General features: G+C 41.6%; 1 long non-coding RNA gene across 1 annotated transcript in view; it reads right to left on the minus strand.

Annotated features, from left to right (window-relative positions):
* Window positions 1-14,179, minus strand: part of LOC140105820 (uncharacterized) — a 572,683-nt gene that overhangs the window by 402,934 nt on the left and 155,570 nt on the right. The window lies entirely within an intron of this gene.

Below are 14,179 nucleotides of genomic sequence, written 5' to 3' on the forward strand. Positions count from 1 at the left end.
AAAAAAAAAAAAAAACAGTTACCATGATTTTAATCATATTTTCTCTGTTTGCAGCCTGTAAGCCTGGACGTGGTTATGTGTACAAACAAGGTAATTATGGGTCACTGCACCAGACAATATATACAGTAGGGGGAATTTATTTTAGAGAAAAAAGAAAATTAATTTAACGTATGAAAGCTTTCATACACGTTAGATAGGTGGATGTTTAAGCCAACTTGTATGGGCAAGAGGACAGGTTGGATGCATTTTTCTATGGATCCTCTTGTGCTGCACAAGTTACAGAACAGACTGGGGAAGCATTGTCCAAAAGAACAATTTGCACGCCGTAGCCCAGGGTACAGGAGAATATTATTAATATGCTCTAATCTGTGGTTTATTTCCTGGCAGATCCCTGCAATCCCTGCTGTCCAGATCCTTGCCAGGGCCAAGGAGGCTACTACAGTAATAAATGAAGATGCCATAATGCAATCTGGCTCTGTAAATTGAGTCTTAATTTACTGCTTATTATACATTATATATACTGCTACTAAATAAAATATTTCTTTGCACATTGATTGTTTTATTTTTAATACAAAAGATCTATAAGCTGCAGTACAGAGCTGGGACTTCTGTGAGAGATTATTTATCCTTTGTTGCTCAGAGAGAGAAAGCAAATGGTCAAATAATGCATTAGCAGAACTTCTTATGTTGTAAAGAGAATTGTGTTGAATACTCAGACAGTTCCAGTAAATGTGTCTTTCCCAGTTACATATTGAACATAAGAGCAGTGTTTAGGCAAATTTTTGTGCGTTTTAGAAGGAGAGTGAAAAAATTAGGTGACATCCTTATGAGGATTCCGATTGTGGCCTGTTTAGGTTCGGTGGAAATTGGAAGGTGAGCACTGCTTAACCCGTCTATGGCTATAGGAAATGGGCAACCCAATAGGGGCAGGAATAGGAGCTGCTCTTTAATTGAGGCATGGCCGTTAGCCTTGCTCACGGTGCAGTTTAACACTGTGCATAGATCGCACCTCACCGTGACCTCTGATAACAGTCCTCCTTGGGGACCGCGAATTAGCGGCTGTTTGCATGTTTTACTTTTGTTCCCAGAAAAGATTTTAAATGTTTAGAAATTACCTTTAAATACATAAAAACATTCCGAAATAGATTATCCACATGGTTTTACAGAAGGCAAAAGATAGCACCTGGCTCTAAGCGAAGTAGGAGGTTGCATGCTGGAATGAATACAAACCTAAGAAAATGTGGAAGTCTGCAGAATCTCAACAAAATATTAGAAATGTATTTACATTGTGGTTATAGTGTTCCTATCAACATCACAGTTTTAGCCTTGCCTAATGTTAATATATTGTATAGTAAAATATTAGTGATAACTCCAAAAGTGTGCCCACAATTATGAAAATATCTGACAGCCGTTTGTAAATTGCTAACACATACAAGAGTCAAGATAAATTGTTTGCAGCAGTTCCTTGCTTCCCTCTTGGCTTCATGAACCATATTATTATGCAAATGAATGTAAAATATCCTCTATGCCGAATACCTGTAGAAACCACAGTCAGTGTACTTTGTCCTGCACCAGTCGTGCCGGTACCAGGTATAGAAGATGTTAGACAAGGCTCATAGGTCTGCTAGCGACCTTGCAGATAGTGGGGTAGAGAAACCCCATAAAGGGGCAATATGTGATGTGCATGAAAATTAACATATATTGGTACACATTTACTAAGAGTGGTGCAAACTGCGCTAAATGCAGTTTGGCTGTGTATAGTGCAGCATGCTCCAGATTCATTAAGAAGGCATCCCTGCACTTTTTGACAGAGTTCAACTTTTTTGTGGTCCCTTTAATATAGGGAGTGCAACAGACATTGCATGATAAATATGTCACATGGTGTCTAGTGCAGCTGTGCCACAAAAGGGTTGTGTGTGACACTTATGTGGTGCAGGCACTTCTTAAATACTTGTGCAAGCAGTTTGTACCTAAGATTATGTGCAAAGTCTGACAGAAAACTGTCCCAAAGCCCTAAGTAAATGTGCCCCATCAACTTTCTGAAGCAACCCTTTAATTCCTAAAGCAGTCTTGTTGGACTACAAATGATGGCATCATGATCATTGTGCATGTGATGGCTTAGCCAATTACTAGCCACAGTGGTCACATCTGAACATGTGCTAGCAGAGGCCGGTCATAGGCTCAGAAGTAATGTGTACAATGTATGCGACACCATTTCTTTTTGATTTAAAAAAGTAACCGTCATTTTGAACAAAAACAAACATAAATTCTGCTCCAGGCATCATTCCTCAAAGTATTTTGCCTCTCAGTCCCCATTTCATACCTTTTTTGGCCCATAACAACCATGGTTTCCAGCTCTGAAAAGAACTAAAATCAGTAAGCTGGAGGGGCAGGACCTGCCTCCTGTGACATCATCCCAAGCACTATTCAGAAACAGGAGGACCTTGTGTTTCGGCAGGGATTCTAACTCAATATTATTTAGTTTACCCATTTCCAGACACTCTGTAACTCTTTTATTTTTCCATGTACAGAACTGTGTTACTGTACTTATTTTCTGTGTAACAAATTACACTTCGAAATGGTGGTATTTAATATTCCATGGCGTGTACTGGGAAGCGGGAAAAAAATTCCAAATGCAGTGAAATTGGTAAAAAAAAACGCATTTGTTCCGTATTCTTGTGGGCTTGGATTTTACGGATTTCACTGTGCGCCCCAAATGACATGTCTACTTTATTCTTTGGGTCGGTACAATTATGGGGATACCAAATTTGTATAGGTTTTATTATGTTATCATACATTTAAAAAAATTAAAACCTCCTGTACAAAAATTTAGATATTGTAGCTGCAATATCCCCTATATATGTGTCGATACAGCCGCCACCTACCAAATCCAGATAGTTTTCTGGGCACATTGAACTCAACTTACTCACACATAACTCTTCAAATTCAGCCTGGCTATATTACCGTCAGCTGTGCTGGGCGGCCAAACGTTCGCTGGTGTGCCCAGGAAGGCCAAATACAGAAAGAAGGGGGGGACTAGGTGTTTTCCAAGGGGAGAAAGAAAAAGGATGTGGGGGGAGGGTGGGAAATGGGGTGGGGGGAAGGAGGGATAAAGGGGGAGGACAGAGAAGAGTGGGGAAAGGAGAAAAAAGAAAGAAAGAGAAAAAAAAAAAAGAAAAGGGGGGGGGGGAGCCCGGCCACAGACAGGGACCGGTGGGGTGGGGTTGGGGGGTTATGGGATTTCCAGGCAACCAGGGCAGCCACTGGATAGGCGTCCATGTAGGTGGGCTCACTATTCGCCAGTGGCCAGGAGGGACCTGTACGCGGTTGATTGCCTGAACTGAGTCCAGGGAAGCCAGGTCTTGTGGAATTTCTCAAATGTGTCATGAATTGAGGCAGTGAGTTCTTTCATGAGCATTATTTCATTAACCTTTGAAAGCCAGAGGGACACAGACGGGGCGATCGTTTGTCGCCACAAAAGGGGAATGCATGATCTTGCCGCCATAACGAGGAAGCGGAGAAGCGAGCACTTGTACACCTGGAGTGAGATCTCTCTATGTTGAAGAAGGAATAGAGCCGCATCGAGGGGCACAGAGTAGTCATCAATCTGCCTAATCGTAGAATGGACTGCGTCCCAAAAGGGAGTCAAAGTGGGACATGACCAGAAAGTGTGAAGGAACGTGCCCTCCGCCGCCCCACACCTCCAGCATGTTGGGTCCGCATCCGGAAACAGGCTATGGAGTCTGGACGGAACCCGATACCATCTGGATAGCAATTTGTAGTTACCTTCTTGGAAGCGTGAACTGATAGATGACTCGTGAGATAGAGAGAAAATTCGCTCCCTTTGCTCTGGTGTAAACGTCACTTGGAGATCTTGTTCCCACTGGGAGATGAAACGAGGAGGGGGTTGGTTTTCTGGACATTGTAAGATGTTGGGGGGGGGGGAAGGTGTGCAAGAAGGACTGTAGTGCGAAGGTGCGCCGACACTGTGTTTTTAATAACCACACCAGTTTGAGCACCAAGCAATGTGATTTGCTATCATTTTTGTCTATATTATCAGATACAAAATAACAGCTACATTTTAAATACATATTTTTGTGTCTGGATATGGGTAATCTAGTTTGCCAGTGGCAAATTTGTAACTAATATCATCACAAGCACAGGCTGATGACCAATAAGACCACAGCTTGTGCATCTTAGACACACCCACACAGGCGAGCGTGGAGCTAGTAGCTAAGAGGCTGAATAATATACAGAAGTGAAAATGTGAAAGTTTATGATAGGACAAGAAAAGTTTCAGTATTAAAACTTTTGCAACTAGAGAAGAACGAATACAGATAAAAGTAATAGGGGACAGGGACTGTACCCCCACTAGATTAAATAGATTGTATCTAAAAATCAAATAACACCACAAAAAAACAAAATATAAAAAGCAATCCCAGGTCTACATACACACATGACATTGTTTCGCCTTGCTTCATCAGGGTCATGTGTGTATGTAGACCTGTGAATGGGTCCCCTGTCCTCTGTTATTCCTCTGGGTAATGTCCAATACTTGTTTGTAAGCAAATACCTTGACTTGTTCTGAGGAATATACCTTCCATACCTCTATACAGGTTACTGTGATTATGTATATTTAGTTATTTGACCATTGGTGGCCTTTTTCTATATATGTTTTTAGTTTGTTTTAATTGACCTAAGAAAGAGTATTTATTTATGCTTTCCACATTTTGGTGTTTGTTTCCTCTTTTGTGGTTTAACTAGAGAAGAATGTAATAACAAAACATCACTCTCCTCCCCTGCATATATCACACCTTCTATCTTCTTAATCATCTATGTAAAACTGCAGCAGAGCACATGGGAAAGACTGAAGACTTGTATAGGCACATTTTATCACTGCTCTCGCTCTCCTGTCTGCCATTTCCTGCTGCTATAAAGTAAGGGGGACAGGAGACTGAGTATTTGTTTATATAAAAGAGTAGGGAAAGCAAAGGTATTCAGGGAGACAGGGGCGTAACTACAGCGGTAGCAGCCATAGCAGCCGCTATGGGGCCCGCAGTGTCAGGGGGCCCCGTCATCCGACCTGACACAATAAAGAATGGAGGATGTAAACCATTATATCTATATTGTACTGCACATGTCCAGCATAACATGTATATAACATATACTGTGATGTATCTGTATACACTGTATGTGAGTATGTTGCATATGGCACTAAATGTATGTGTATATGCATTTATATGTGATTGTAACTCGCATGTGTGAATATACTAGTATGTATATTTTTTAAGTGGGAAGGGGGCCCCTTGCAGTAGCCTGTTAGGGGGCCCTGTCTCTCCTAGTTACGACACTGCAGGGAGAGATATTTACTATATTAGTTAGGGGTCATTGATGTAAAATTTATAGGAAGTTACTAAAAGGAATTTATAGCACCCTGTTGGGTAATCTCTAGCTCTTGCTGGACCTTTAGATCTGGCACACTCATAGGTTGTCAAAGCTGGTCACATAAATTTTCAATAGTCAATAAATCTACCTGGCAAGTGTTATGGTCGAGCATTAACCCGGTTAGAAGCCCTGCTAAGGGGGTAGCACATGTGACCTGCACATATTGTGGACTTCCTACGACACATAGAAAACATCCCATAGTTGAGAAAAGTTGAGAATGAAAAAATAGCGCTATCATTAAAATCAGGCATGATAGACCAAGCTTACTAATTAATAGATCCAGGCACCGTGACTATGGTAATCTTCTTATATTTTTTAACCATGGCCTCCTTCCTTCTAAAATATACTTTAAAAATTATGGATTTATTTACAGTATGTCCTGTCCTGAAAAGGCTCGAACAGGGCAAAAATGTCGCATTTGATGGAATAAAAAGGATTTACTTTTTCTACTACTGCCTGTTGGAGGTTTTTTTCTCTTGGATATGTTCGGCTATATGGATATATTTCTTGGACTAAACACTATCAATGAGTACCGTATATACTTGTTTATAAGCTGAGTTTTTCAGCACAAAAAATGTGCTGAAAAACGTCCCTTCGGCTTATAAACTGCTTAACCCCTTATCACCGACACTAGTTTTCAGCTCAATGACCAGACTCGATTTTTCAAATCTGACATGTCTCACGATAATTGGTTATAACTTCGGAACGCTTTAACATATCCTGGTGATTTTGAGAATGTTTTCTCGTGACACATTGTACTTCATGTTAGTTATAAAATTTAAGTGATAAGTTTTGTGTTTCGTTCTGAAAAAAAGTGAAAATTTGGCAAAAGTTTGTAAAAATTCTTCATTTTCCAAGTTTGAAATGTTCTGGTTTCCAGACAGGAAGTAAAACTACCCAAAAAGTTTGATAATTAACATTTACAGAATATCTGCTTTATGTTGGGATGATATTTTATGCTTCTGGTCATTTTTCTAGGATGTTATGAGGCGCAGAACTTTAGGTGCGATTTTTCTTATTTTCATGAAAATTGCCATAACTCACATTTTGAGGGACAACTCAGCTTTCAAGTGACTTTGAGAGGCCTAAATAATAGTAAAACCTCATAAATTACCCCACTATAGAAAGTTCACCCCTCAATGTATGTAAAACAACTTCTATTAAGTCTATTAACCCTTTAAGTGTTTCACATGGGTTAAAAAATATGGACCTGCGATTTAGAAACTATGGAATTTTTTTGGAAATACATTCATTTAGGCCAAAACTGACATTTTCAGAATATATTAAATGATGAAACGCACTGCAACGCTTGATGCCCAATTCCTCCGGAGTGTACTGATACCCCATATGTGGTGGTACACTGCTGTACGGGCGCACGGCCGAGCATAGAATGAATGGAGGCGCCGTCCACAGCAGATTTGTATTGTCACATTGTACGACCTATAAATTTTTATTTTTTTTGGTAATGCGATCATATGAGGGCTTATTTTTTATGGGATGAGATACAATGTATAAATAATTTATTTTGGGAGTCTAAAGCTTATTCATGAGATTTTTTTAACTATTTCAAGGGGGACACAAACAAAATCATCAATTTTTATTTTGGATTGTGAGCATTTCCCCCCCCCCCCCCCCGCTCACCGTAACGTAAAAATAATATTTTATCTTTATTCTCTGGTTCACTACGATTGCGGTGAAACCTCATTTATATAGTTTTTCTTATTTTGCTCAATTTTCCTGAGCAAAACCAATATTGGAGAAAATCGCATTGTTTTTACTATTGACAACTTTTCAGGGCCATAAATTCTGTATTTTTCTGTTGTCAGATCTGGTTGAGGGCTTATTTTTTGCGAAAACAGTTTTTCTTTTCAGTCGTATCATATTAGGTACCGTAACTTTTTTTGATCACTTTTTAGAACATTTTTTGTGATGGTGTTTGATGAAAAATTGTATATTATGGGAAGTTTTTCGAGTTTTTTTTTTACGTAGTTCACCGAGCGGGTTCAATATTGATTTAGATTTATTGTACAGATTAATACGGACGCGGTGATACCTCACTTATATAGTTTTTCTTATTTTGCTCAATTTTCCTGAGCAAAACCAATATTGGAGAAAATCGCATTGTTTTTACTATTGACAACTTTTCAGGGCCATAAATTCTGTATTTTTCTGTTGTCAGATCTGGTTGAGGGCTTATTTTTTGCGAAAACAGTTGTTCTTTTCAGTCGTATCATATTAGGTACGGTAACTTTTTTTGATCACTTTTTAGAACATTTTTTGTGATGGTGTTTGATGAAAAATTGTATATTATGGGAAGTTTTTCGAGTTTTTTTTTTACGTAGTTCACCGAGCGGGTTCAATATTGATTTAGATTTATTGTACAGATTAATACGGACGCGGTGATACCAAATATGTACGTGTTTTGTGTTTTATATACTTTATTTGCATTTTATGTGTTACTGGGGAGATTATGGGACTTTTATTTTATTTATTTATTTAATTATATTATAAAAAGATTTATTTTTTTTTTTTTTACTTTTTTACATTTTCTACTTCTTGGTTTGAATAAGCGATCATCCGATCGCTTATTCAAGCCTTTACACTGCAATACACTTGTATTGCAGTGTATACTGTAAGTAACTGAGCATGCTGCGCATGCTCAGTTACTTACAGCCGGGTCCTGCCAGGAAGGCAGGACCCGGTGAGAAGAGGAGCCGACAGCCCCGGGTCACTCGTCGGAACCCGGGGCAGCGGCAGGAGGGATCGGATCCCCCGGTAAGCACACCGGGGGGGGTCCGATCCACGGGGGACACACTTGCACGCCGCGGTCATGCTTGACCGCGGCGTGCAAGGGGTTAAACACCCGGGATCTGAGTTTTTCCGATCCCGGGTGTTAGTGCCGGGTCTGGGCTGTGATATCACAGCCCGACACCGGCACCAGCGAGACCCGGTGTCCCGAAAACTTCTTCTGATGCGCCGCCGTAGAAAGGCGTCGCATCAGAAGAAGTACCCTTAATGACCGCCGTAAAAACCCGATAGGGCGGTCATTAAGGGGTTAAAAAAAAATAAACTTATATACTCACCCTCCGATGTCGGCGCGGCTCCCCGATGTCGGCATGTCCCGTCTTCTTTCTTCTCCGCGGCTCCTCTTCTTTCTTCTCTCATGGGCGCGGCCATGTTTTCTTCCTGGACGTCCCATTCTATGACGTCAGCAGCGGCCGCGTCATAGATGCGTCTGCTGGAAGAAAACATGGCCGCGTCCATGAGAAAAGAAAGAAGCGGAGCCGCGGAGAAGAAAGAAGACGGGACACGCCGACATCGGGGACATCGGGGAGCTGCGCCGACATTGGAGGGTGAGTATATAAGTTTATTTGTGGTTTATAAGTGGTTTATTTTTTTTAAGTATAGTACTAGGGGCTGGCTGTATACTACTGGGGGCCGGCTGTATACTACTAGGGGCTGGCTGTACACTACTGGGAGCTGGCTGGCTGTACACTACACGGGGCAGGCTGGCTGTAGACTACACGGGACAGGCTGGCTGTAGACTACACGGGACAGGCTGGCTGTAGACTACACGGGACAGGCTGGCTGTAGACTACACGGGGCAGGCTGGCTGTAGACTACACGGGGCAGGCTGGCTGTAGACTACACGGGGCAGGCTGGCTGTAGACTACACGGGGCAGGCTGGCTGTAGACTACACGGGGCAGGCTGGCTGTAGACTACACGGGACAGGCTGGCTGTAGACTACACGGGACAGGCTGGCTGTAGACTACACGGGACAGGCTGGCTGTAGACTACACGGGACAGGCTGGCTGTAGACTACACGGGACAGGCTGGCTGTAGACTACACGGGACAGGCTGGCTGTAGACTACACGGGACAGGCTGGCTGTAGACTACACGGGACAGGCTGGCTGTAGACTACACGGGACAGGCTGGCTGTAGACTACACGGGACAGGCTGGCTGTAGACTACACGGGACAGGCTGGCTGTAGACTACACGGGACAGGCTGGCTGTAGACTACACGGGACAGGCTGGCTGTAGACTACACGGGACAGGCTGGCTGTAGACGACACGGGACATGCTGGCTGTAGACTACACGGGACAGGCTGGCTGTAGACGACACGGGACATGCTGGCTGTAGACGACACGGGACATGCTGGCTGTAGACTACACGGGACAGGCTGGCTGTAGACTACACGGGACAGGCTGGCTGTAGACTACATGGGACAGGCTGGCTGTAGACTACATGGGCTGTATACTACATGGGGGAAGGCTGGCTGTATACTACATGGGGGAAGGCTGGCTGTATACTACATGGGGGCAGGCTGGCTGTATACTACATGGGGGCAGGCTGGCTGTATACTACATGGGGGCAGGCTGGTTATTTACTACATGGGGGCAGGCTGGCTACTTACTACATGGAAGCAGGCTGGCTGTATACTACATGGGGGCAGGCTGGTTATTTACTACATGGGGGCAGGCTGGCTACTTACTACATGGAAGCAGGCTGGCTGTATACTACATGGGGGCAGGCTGGCTATTTACTATATGAGGGGAAGCTGGCTATTTACTACATGGGGGCAGGCTGGCTGTATACTACATTGGGGCAGGCTGGCTGTATACTACTGGGGGCTGGCTGTATGCTGCTGGGGGCTGGCTGTATGCTGCTAGGGGCTGGCAAGCTGTATACTACAGGGGGCTGGCAGGCTATATACTACAGGGGGCTGGCAGGCTGTATACTATTGGGGGCGGGGGGCTGTGACCAATGCATTTCCCACCCTCAGCTTATACTCGAGTCACTAGTTTTTCACAGCTTTTGGTGGTAAAATCAGGGGTCTTAGCTTATACTCGGGTCGGCTTATATTCGAGTATATACGGTAATCTATTTTTATAATCAAAATGATAATTTTTTTGATTAGCATAGTTTGGGATTTTAATAATGGTCACGTAGAGCAGCCTGACATTCCACTTGTCAGTATGTTATACATGTAATCTGTCCACCTATTATGGAGTCATAATCTTACTGATAGTTTTATTGAAATATGTGCATTTATAGGAATTATCTCACATGTGATGCTAAATTATATTTTATTGCCGTCAGGTGTATGTTACAACAGCTTGTATAGTTTGAGGTGACCAGCCACATGAGGAATGTATCCAGATTCCAGCTCCACTATATAAACACAGTAGTCTTACACACCACATCATTGGGGGAAAAAAACCTTCTAAGGAAAGAAACTCTACCAAGAACCAGTCATGTCTGGAGTTAAAGGAAGACCATGCGGCCAAAAGATCCAGTGCCAAGATCCATGCAAGAACCCATGCAGAGACCCCTGCCAGAAAGTGCCCATCTGCGTAGACCCCTGCCAGAAAGTGCCCATCTGTGTAGACCCCTGCCAAGACCGTAAGTAACTATTAGAAAAAGCTATAGGTTTCTGTTCTTCATGGATAACATGTATGTGAGAGGTTGTTAACAGAGCATGGAAAATAGTGCAAAGAATAAACCAAATAACATGCATTTTAATCTTATTTCTCTATTTGCAGCCTGTAAGCCTGGATGTGGTTATGTGTACAAACAAGGTAATTATGGGTCACTGCACCAGACAATATATACAGTATGGGGAATTTATTTCAAATAGCACTAAATTTATGATTCAATGGGGAACATGTACTAAGCCTTGCCCTCCAGTCCACAAACACCACTTTGGGTGGGACGGAGAATGGAGGCGAACGGGTGGGGGAAGTGTGCAGGGCAGGCAAGGAGTTACTGAAGTTTCTGAAATTTCCAACACCAGTTGCAAGCACCAAATGCTGGTGTTAATAAATAGATCCCCTTTAAAAGCCACAGTCGTGTTTACATGCACAGATCGCAGTCGTCTTCCAGAATTTCAGGTTCGGTCAAACCTCAATGGGGCCACTTATCACTAGTTATGGCCAAAAACGGTTTCTTGTATTGCCAAGAGGACAGAATGGACGAATGTTTCTATGTGATTCTTCACAATAGCAATATGTATTTAAATACTTTTTCCATGGCTCCTATAGTGTAGAACATGTTACAGAATGTACAGGGAAAGCAGAGGCCAAAAAACACTTCATGTGCCCACAGTGAACAAGATACAGGAGAATTTTATAAACGATAATGTCCTGATCTGTGATTTCTTTCCTGGCAGATCCCTGCAATCCATGTTGCCCAGACCCTTGCCAGGACCAAGGAAGCTACTACTGTAATAAATGAAGATTTCTGGATCTGTAAATCCTAATGTTAATTTACTGCTTATTAAACATTATATATTCTGCTACTTAATAAAATATTTCTTTGCACATTAATCAATTGTTTGTTTCTTTAATAACAGCTCTAAGCTGCAGTACAGGTCTGTTGATTTATAGCAAGACTCCAGTTGTCAGACAAGGCTCATACTTGCACAGACTGAGATGTGCTGCTATAGTCTAACAACAACTTGTCCATAGCCTTTTTTATTAGTATCATTTTAAAGGTTGCTTTTGTAAGAAAAGAGGCCATGGATTACAGATATATGAAGATTACCACTGTCACAGTTTATCAGTGTTTATAAGTGTCCCTGGTTTATCATACTTGATTTTTAAAGTTACTTTAATCATTGTCTTGGTAAAAGCAAACAAAGGGTCATCATCAACACAAAGGTTGTAGTTTACCCCTATGCCCACCACTGCTGAATAGTACATCCTTGTGGGAATATTCTTCCCGTACCAGGGTTTTCTACTATGTCCAGCCTCTGGCACCAGATGCAAAGGGCGTCAGCTGTATATCACAAGCATGACTACAGGGTTTAAGGGTCTTCCCTCTAAGGATCGAACCCCTTGTGCCACTTACTTGGGGGATCTGATCCTCTTCAAGGCAGTCCAAAGGTCTGGCAAGTGGCCCCGAGCTTCCCCATGTCCCTGGCAGTCAGACCACTTCCAGGTCTGGCTGTAAATTGTCTGAGCATGTGTGACCTTGCCAGACAGTTTACGCGGCTTTACAATATATTAGTATTGTAGTGCAGCATATTGGACTTGAACCAGCGATCAGAGCATCGCTGACTAAAGTTCAAGTTTGCACAAAGTAAAAAAAAAAGTACAAAAAATAAGTTTAAAACATTAAGGATATGTAAAAAATAAAATATCAGCCCCTAAAATGTCACTTTCCCATGAGTCCTGAAGTGATTAATATTATGGAGGAATTTTTACCAATACGTGATGTAGTACTATGCCACATGTTGGCTGTGGGTGCATGGAGAGGTCTCTGTCACCCAGGGGCCTACTAAACCCTGGAGCCAGCCCTGCTCATCGGTAACACCAACCAATCGTAGGTGTTAACCCATCCATCGCCAACGGCAAAGGTGGACGCCACCATCTTGGTTGAAGACATTATCGAGGGGTGGCGTTCTGTTGTTATGACAGCCTCGGGTCTGGATTTAACCCATTCATTACAAAGTGCAATTTGCACATTGTAATGATTGAGGAGAAAAATCTGTATATACTGCCATACAGGTAGGATCAATCAGACAACCTAGGGTTAAAGTCTAAAAAATAGTTTTAAAAAAAATGAATATTAAAAAAACTTAAAAGTTCTAAACACCCCCGTTTCCCAAGAACTGATAGAAATATTAATAAACAGTAAAAAAAAATCATAAACACATTAGGTATTGCTGTGTCTGAAAATGCCCGATATATCAAGATAAAATAACAGTTTTTTATGGCCCTTAACCCCGCAACGGAAAATAGCGCCCAAAGTCGAAAATGACTTTTTTGCCACTTTGAAAAATATAAAAAATTCTATCAAAAGTGATCAAGTGGCAGTACAGTCCTCAAAATGGTAGCATTGAAAATGCCATCAAAATTTACAAAATATGACAGTACCCACAGCTCCATACACTGAAGTATGAAAAATTTATTTTTAATTCTTATAAAATGTATGAAAACTTTATAAAACCTATAAAAATTTGGTATCCCTGTAATCGTACCGACCCAAAGAATAAAGTACACATGTCATTTGGGCCGCACAGTGGAAGCCATAAAATTCAAGCCCACAAGAAAACGGTGCAATTGAGTTTTTCACCATATTTACTGCATTTGGAATTTTTTTCCCACTTTCCAGTACACGGCATGAAATATTAAATACCATCACTATGAAGTGCAATTTGTTGTGTTGAATGAAAAATGATAACTCAAAAGCGAAAAAGGGCCCCGGCATTAAGGGTTGATGTTGAAACACTAGATAATTTCTAAATAGCTCTGGATGACTTTACTGAAAGCAAAACTCTGAAATGTAAAATAGATTCTTGGGACGTTGATCCAGAGATTTTTGTTTCCTACTGTGGACTCATTGGTATTGAACAGTATACAATTAAAAGCTTAAAGTATAACAATTTTTGCAGTGATTAATAGAGCATGTGATAATTGCAATATATATACTTCATTATTGAAAAACAGACTCAGATGAGGTTCCTGATATGATAAGATGTTAATGGAGAACTAAAGACTTTGCTTTATGAAAACAGCGTCAAAAAGATAGAAATGAGGGGAAAGAGGAACAAAGGAACATATTTCTTTAATAAAGAATATTACAAAGTTACCATTATCATCCACACTATCAATGTATACTACTTTGTCACATGGAACTTTCTATGACAGTGTTTTTTTTAGAGAGCTGAATACAGACATGCTCATCTAAAATCCATGGCCAAGGATACAAAGCACTTGCCAATATCGT

Source organism: Engystomops pustulosus, chromosome 11 (genome assembly GCF_040894005.1).
Source record: "Engystomops pustulosus chromosome 11, aEngPut4.maternal, whole genome shotgun sequence".
NCBI classification, from domain to species: Eukaryota; Metazoa; Chordata; class Amphibia; order Anura; family Leptodactylidae; genus Engystomops; species Engystomops pustulosus.